This window comes from Glycine max, chromosome 20 (genome assembly GCF_000004515.6).
Source record: "Glycine max cultivar Williams 82 chromosome 20, Glycine_max_v4.0, whole genome shotgun sequence".
NCBI classification, from domain to species: Eukaryota; Viridiplantae; Streptophyta; class Magnoliopsida; order Fabales; family Fabaceae; genus Glycine; species Glycine max.
Window position 1 is genome coordinate 45,095,190 of NC_038256.2, and position 7,954 is coordinate 45,103,143.

Genomic DNA, 7,954 nt, shown 5'->3' on the forward strand with positions numbered 1-7,954 from the left:
AAATAAAAGTCGTTGATTAACAAATGCCTTTTTCTTGTGAGACTTAGTCTTTCCGGTGGGGTACTAGCTACATGCATTCGGTTAGAGTAATGATGTGTTAGTTTTTTTTTTTCCTTAGTCTTTCTTGTAACAGTTTTTGTTTTGTTTTGTGACGTCACTACTATACATTGTAAAATAAAAAAGGATAATATTATCTCATTGTCTGCAGGAGTAATGATGTGTTAATTTTTTTATAAAAAAAAAAATTGATGGTGTACCCTCTAGGTAATAGGTAGTATCTTGAATGTCTTTTCGCTCCGTTGTTAATTGCTCCGGTACCTCAAAACATGTTAAACTACCTAAAGATGGGGAATCTGATTGTGTGGTCGCTGTCCTTGATGGTTAATTTAATTTATCTCGTATAGTAATTCTGATTTGCGTATGTAATATTTCAAGGCTTCATGTAACTCGTTGCATGGAAGTGAATTAATTCTACCAGTACTTACCAGTAAATATGAGGAATTTATGTTTTCTGTGTTAATATTTAATTTTATAATTCAATTTTAAAAATTATAAAAATAGTATTATTTGGAAGAAACAGCCTGAAAGGAAGAGGAGACAAACCAAGTTTAAATATGAGTTGTACTATTCTATTCAAAAGGATGATTGTTGGATGAATAAAGAAGTCAAAATTTAAGGGTGGTTATTGGACTAATAGTCAAACCACCCATGCATAAAGAATACCCAACATGCATATATTCTATTAAACTTTCCGACTTCCTATTTTCTTATCAATAAATATTATTTTTTAAAAAGGAGTTTCATATTAATAAGCAAGTAAAACAATTTCACCATGTGAGTTTTTCGTGATTTACTAATTGAGTGTACAAATATTCATTGTTATTAATAACTTTCTGTTTCTCGCACATCTTTTCTTATTTATTAAAATTCATGCGTTTTTCTCTAATTTGAAATTAATTGTTAGAATTCTTTCATAAATTCTTTTAGACTAAATGTTTCACCCTAGAGAATATTTAAAATTGATTATGAATTAAAGAAACTTTAAATAGTATCTGCATTAAATCTAAAATTTTATTATGCGTTTTTTGTACGTAACACAAAAAAAATCTTATATTAGTTATATAAAAGTCAATATAGACTAAGTCAACTAATCAGATAACCTAAGGCTTTAAACTTGGTAGTACCTTACCTGTCATGCGCATTACTCGATCGGGAAAAAATAAAAAACCCTATCATGCACATTGACTAATTAAATTCGGAGAGAGTGTGTGTGTGAAACGACTAAAATAACATGATTTCTTCTGTTTTACTATTTGTGGGAGAAAACCTATAATATTAACCTTGGAATATCGAACGTGAGCAATCCTTAATTTAAACATTTGACGTCATCACAGGCATAATTTGTGATGTTGCTACTACACATTGCAAAAAAAAAAAAAAACTATATTATGTCATTTTCCAGTTAGGGTAGTGATATGTCAATTTTTTTTATAAAAAAAATACTATGGTGTAGCCTCTAGGTAGTATGTTGACTCTATTTGTAAGATCAGTGATGGAGTCTTAGGTGGACGAGTGATAGATCCTGTTCTATGAAGGATCATTTCTTACCGCATGCACCTCCAAAATCATGTTAGATGCCGTTGGTATAATAAGCTTCCTCTTCGTGCTAGCACAGTTGAAGCTCAAGGATTCTGCACCTTAGCTTCATGGTCGTGTAATTTTTTCGTGCTATGGTCCTTGAGGTTGAGAAATTTTGTACCCTGTTGATCGTATGTCAACTATCTTTATAGGATCGGTGATCAACCCTTAACTTGGAGGCTGACAAATCCTTTTCCCGAGAGGATCATCTCTTATCTCACCTCCAAATTAAAGCCACATCACATCCACATGGGACTATTTTTTTTTTTTTTCATAGGAGAATATTTTCAAATTATTTTTATAAGTAGTAACTTTTATTATGATTTATTGTTTATTTATTTTTTTAATTGAAATCGTAAAATTATTTATAATTTTTAAATTTTTTATTTAGGATTTCAAAGTTATTAAATTTTTATTTTATTTTATAATTTCGAAGTCGTAAATTATTTTTTTTTATTTTACGATTTTGAATTCATAATGTTTATTATTATTTTATATTTTTCATGTTTTAGGCTTTAATAATTACTTTTATTTTTTTGCTTTTAATTTTTAAAAAAATTGTAAATAACTTTATTTATTTATTAATAAGTATTTTCAATTTTACTTGATATTAATTTTATTTAATATCTTGTATATTTTTAAAAATACCAATTAAAGTGTTTGATTGTTTTTGAATTTGTATGTTAAGTTTTTTTCTTTAAATTTAGCTTCTTCTTCTCCTAAATTAAACTTTATATTGTTTTACTAATTATACACATTTCTCTTATCATTTTAAATATTTTATTTATATTTTTTTAAAATCTTAATATTGAAAAGTACCTATCAGTTCTAGACGGGAGAACAAAACTAGATAATTTTTATACCTAACAAGACTAGAAATATAAATTCTATTAATTCATGTTTAGTACATTTTAAAAATGATAGAAAATAAGACACAGATTAAAAACGTGAAACATTTTGTTCCCTAAAGGGATAAGCCGGTGTGATTTGAACAAAACATTTTACAATTTTTTTAGTATGTTATAAATTTAAGATAAATATTAATCAATATTCTTAGGACACAGTTAAAAATGAAAAAAAAAAGATACATAAAAATAAATTTCTTATGATTTTTAAATGTATTGTCATATGATTTTCAACAAAAAAAGAAAAATCATTTTACTTCATTAACGAGTGATGACACTAATCAGCAGAATCCAAAAACAAAAACTTTTTCACTTTCTCAATTTAGTCAATTAGACATTTTTAATTTTTTTTTTCTTTTATCTCCTTTCGATATACATTTCATTCTATACGGTCCCCCACACTAAAAAAAATTCTCTCAAACACAACACTAAAAATAATATTGACTATATATATATATATATATATATATATATATATATATATATATATATATATATATATATATATATATATATATATATATATATATATATATATATATATATATATATGTGTGTGTCTATCTCTCTATATATACTCTCTTTTACTTCTATTTCTATATTGAATTTCAGCAGTTATTTTAAATAATAACAATAACGAAAAATAAGCTTATGTTAAAATTTAAATTATTCATTATAAATTCAAAATATAGTTTATATATTAAAAATACTAATTATTATGAAATTTAATTATAATATAATTTATATATTTATTTATTGTAAATTTTAATTAATTATATAAAAACAAACATTTATCATAGGAGACCAACTAAAATATTTATTTTTAACGCAATCACCACTGCTCTGTCCTCTCTCTCTCTCTCTCTCTGGGCACTGGAAAATAATTGAACCATACTCGAGAAACTCCCACCGATAAAAGTTATTTTTTATCTTCTCTATCTACATTCATTTTTCTTTCACGGTTTCAGCTACTATCACCTGCGTGAGAAATCGACAAACATGTGGTGGGCTCTTCTGAAATTCAATTATACGACGAGCAGTTTTCGACAGGAATTGGATCACAATATAATGCAGAAGAGATAGGGAATTTGAATTTTTCTCATTGGCTGATGTGTTTTTTTTTTATAGCTGATACTTTGTTATATTGGGATTGTTTGTAGTTTTCTTGTTCAAAAGGGATATTTGGAGTGGGTTTATTTGTAGGGTCTTCTGGTATGGAATTATTTGTGTCATTTAACTGTATAGGGTGGGTTAGAAAGGAGATCAATTTTGTGTTATGCCTTGTAAGGGTATCTCGTGAAAAATTCATTGACATGTCGCTATGTGGGCTTCTTCGATCTTTTTGCTGTATGTTTCCAGGTTTGCCAATTTTGCTCGCGCCTTGTGTACCATTATTGCTGAATCAATAAATTTTGCTTTAAAAAAAATAAAGAGACGATGTTAAGATTCTGAATAATATTAGGTTATGATCTTTGTTAACTGGTATTATATTGAAGATGAGAAGCTTCTTATATTGATCCAATTGGAAATTCATCTTGCCAAGAAAGTTATGAATGTTTACCTCGGCTTCAACCAAGAATGAAAAGTTTGACAATCGCTAGAAAAAGAAAAAAAATTAAGTCCCGAAAGGTTTTGGATGAAATTATTTGATAGGTTTGATATTCATATTTTTTATTAAAAAAATCTGATGAAATGCAATGAAATTCATCTTAAAAAAAAGAATTCATAAAAATTTGTAGACTTTTTATAAAATATAAAAAAAAACTTAATTGAATATCAATAAATTTATTATATTTCTTAAAATATCATAAAGTTATATTGAACAAGATATTTCAATTAATTTGTAGTTTTTAATATTAGTTAGAAAGTTTATTTGATAAATATATATTTTTAGTACTTTTAATTATTTTGTTGAAACATTATATTTATTATTGGAAGTAATACTTTTTAAATGTTATATAATTTTTAACTTTTAATTTTTTATATTCCCTTTCATTATTATTCTTAATATGTTTATTAAATTTTCTAATTATATTTTTAAATAAATAATAATTTTATTTTTGTTATTTTATATTTTTCAATTACTTTATTAATTAATTTTATAGAATATTTATATTTTAATAAGTTAATTTTTTAGTTTTCAATTATCAATTGATTTTTTTGGTCATATATAACCTAATAGAAGACTTATTCGAATATAGAACCTTAAAATTTTTTAGCTCAAATTTGTTAAGTATATATACCTGATTCACAAAGCAAATGTCATATCCAACCTCGTCATTACAGGGAAATAAGATAATAAGATTTGCATAACAACTTTCTTCAACACTGTAAGCTTCTCCGTTATATTGATCCCTTGTGTTGACTTAGGTCACCTTTGGTACTAATAATAAAAAATATAATTTAAAGAAAAACAAGCTATTATATTCTTTGGTCGATTCCCCTCCTTTTACCGGACCAACTGTGAATCAACTGCTACTCCTACTATCAATTTATGATTTCATTGTTGGACACAAACAGAAATAGATATACATATCTATAGATGATTACAAACCACAGCAACAAATCAAATCATTCTACATCCTTGAACTTGAGTGAGAGCCATTCTTTCTCACCTTCTACATCTGCAAAATTTCATAATAAAGCAAATACATAAACAATAGGATACCATTTTATTATTATAAACATGCATAATTAATTGCTAGCCTTGAATATATAAAATCGGGCATATGTAAAGATTTCTCAATTAGCGAATTAAGCCTAATATTTATGATTAATTTTGTAGTCACTAGCATAATGGTTCATTACATATTTGTTGAGAATAATAACTCAAAGCACATGCAAGACAAAGATTATTCACAACCTTTTTTTAAAACCAAAAGAGCATCTATCGAAAATGATGTAATAAATGCATTGAAATTGGAAAAGGAAAAGACCAAGCACATCAAGCTTATAAATTAACTAAACATAATTGACAGAGAAAACAAACTAGATTCTCATATTTTAATTATTCGATATCAATTATCAAATCTGTAGTGAAGGATCCAAACAATAAAGAAAAAACTATTATCTACATAGATTTTACATACAACCAAACTAAATTCCTTTATTAAAAACAAATTATATGGGTTGGATTTCAAAAACTAACGCTTCCTTTAATAAAACTGGTTTGGTTTTAATTGAGATGATTTTAAATTTATTGATTCCCCAAACCGGTTTTAATTTTTTTTCTCACAAAACTATCAACACATCATAACACCTTTCCAAGGAAAACCAATATCAAACACAAGTTAATTTTCTAATATCTACTAGCACAAATCAAGACCACAAACAAAAACATACTAAATGCGCCGTTATACTGACGTCGTTATACACAATAAGAAAAGTGTATTTATTCTCTTGTTTAACTAGTGCAATAGTGTAATTACAGAATATTCCTTAATTATAAGATATTTTATGTACCCAAGCTAAAAATTAGAAGGAAAATAGTATAACTCATCGTCACATGGATTAGAATAAAAAATGTGCAGGAAAGCCCATCAGCGTGATATGCAATAGATAATTACCAACGTCCAAACAATAAACAATTGACTTAAGTTTCTCTTGCTTCAATACTATACCTATATCAAAGCTCTGAAAAATGTTAGACCTAAAAAAACTTTCATCAATTGATCGATGAGAGAAAGGAAATGCTTAAAATATCTTATTTCATGCATGCATGTTAATTACCTGAAGAGATCTGGAAGGTGTATGTGATCAATTTTAATTCAACCATGAAGATCGAATCACAATATTCCCCTCTTTCTGCCAACGCATTGTCCAACGAGGATCATCACAAGCGAAAGAACTGAGATTGGGTGTAGACAAGACAGTTGTGAATGGACGACTAGATCTAAAGTTCATGGTCAGATTGGCGAGTGAGGTGTTGGTTATAGAGAGGATTTCTGACCCAACAAAAGCATCTGGAAGGAGCAATACACAGTCTTCTATGGATAAAGAGTTTAACTTTTTACAGTTGGAGAAGGGTTCAGCATGGCCATTTTCATCCGCAGAAATTGGAACATTATTCAGATGCAAACTTAATAATGCTGGAAGTTGCAGAGATTTGGGAATTCTTGTTCTTTTTAAGACATTATGTGAAACTGATATGCTGAGAGATGTTAAAGATGGACAAGAGAAAACACAAGCCGGCAAAGAAAAATTGTTGGGGACATTGAGTTTCAACTGCTGGATATTATGACAGATGGCATAGTTAATGAGATTTGTCATAATCTTGGGTTTACAATAAAGAGGGCGATAGAAGTCTAGACTGTGTAGGGTATGGTTTTGATCACTGCAAGACACAATTCTGGACACAAATTCATAGAAAACTCGATTCTTTTTGAAATCATTAGAATGTAAAGTAAGATTAGGGAGGAATTTCCACAAATTCCTCCACCTCTTTGACAAGATGCATGTTTGAACAGCATCTTTAATCATGATGAATGACATAATAATTAGCAAAATTTCATCAGGCAATCCACTAAGTCTGTCTTCCTTCGTCTTCAGAGTCTTGCTTCTTGTCATGATCATCTTGCTGATTATAGTTTTGTAAGATCAAAGATAGAGATTTCAGAAAATTAGATGTACCAAATAAACTCATAGCCACTAAATTAAATCTCTGATAGAACTACACATAGCAAATTAAGGAGTTAGTATAGAGAAGGCTAGGAAGTGGCAGAAAAACTGACAAAAATGTTCAGTTTCGATGCCATTTCTTAGACTTTTTTCCGTGGAAAGATAATAGCAGATAAATGTTCAATTTTGATTCATGAAAAGAGAGAAGATTGGAAAGAAAATGAAGAACTGTAAATAAGTACCTGTACTTCAACAGATTCTAGATCCGAAGCTCTCTGTGTTCAGCACAAAATTGGTTCTTCTGAGAGAATGGAATGGAGTGTTATATAGACTCCGTCTATTACATACAACTTTGCTAGCTACTTTGTCTCCAAGTGAAGCTGATATTAAAGGTGGACCTCAGTAAATATAAAATACAAAAAAGAATTAAGTATAACAATTAATATCATTAAATGTTTGACATTATATATATATATATATATATATATATATATATATATATATATATATATATATATATATATATATATATATATATATATAAACATATAAATATATATATATAGATATATATATATATATTATGTGATATATATGTTTGTATTTATATATAATATATATATATATATATATATATATATATATATATATATATATATATATATATATATATATATATATATATCTCTCTCTGTCTCACACACACACACTCTCTGTGTTACACACACATATATATATATATACACACACCGCGAGAGAGAGACATATATATATATATCTATATATATTTATTT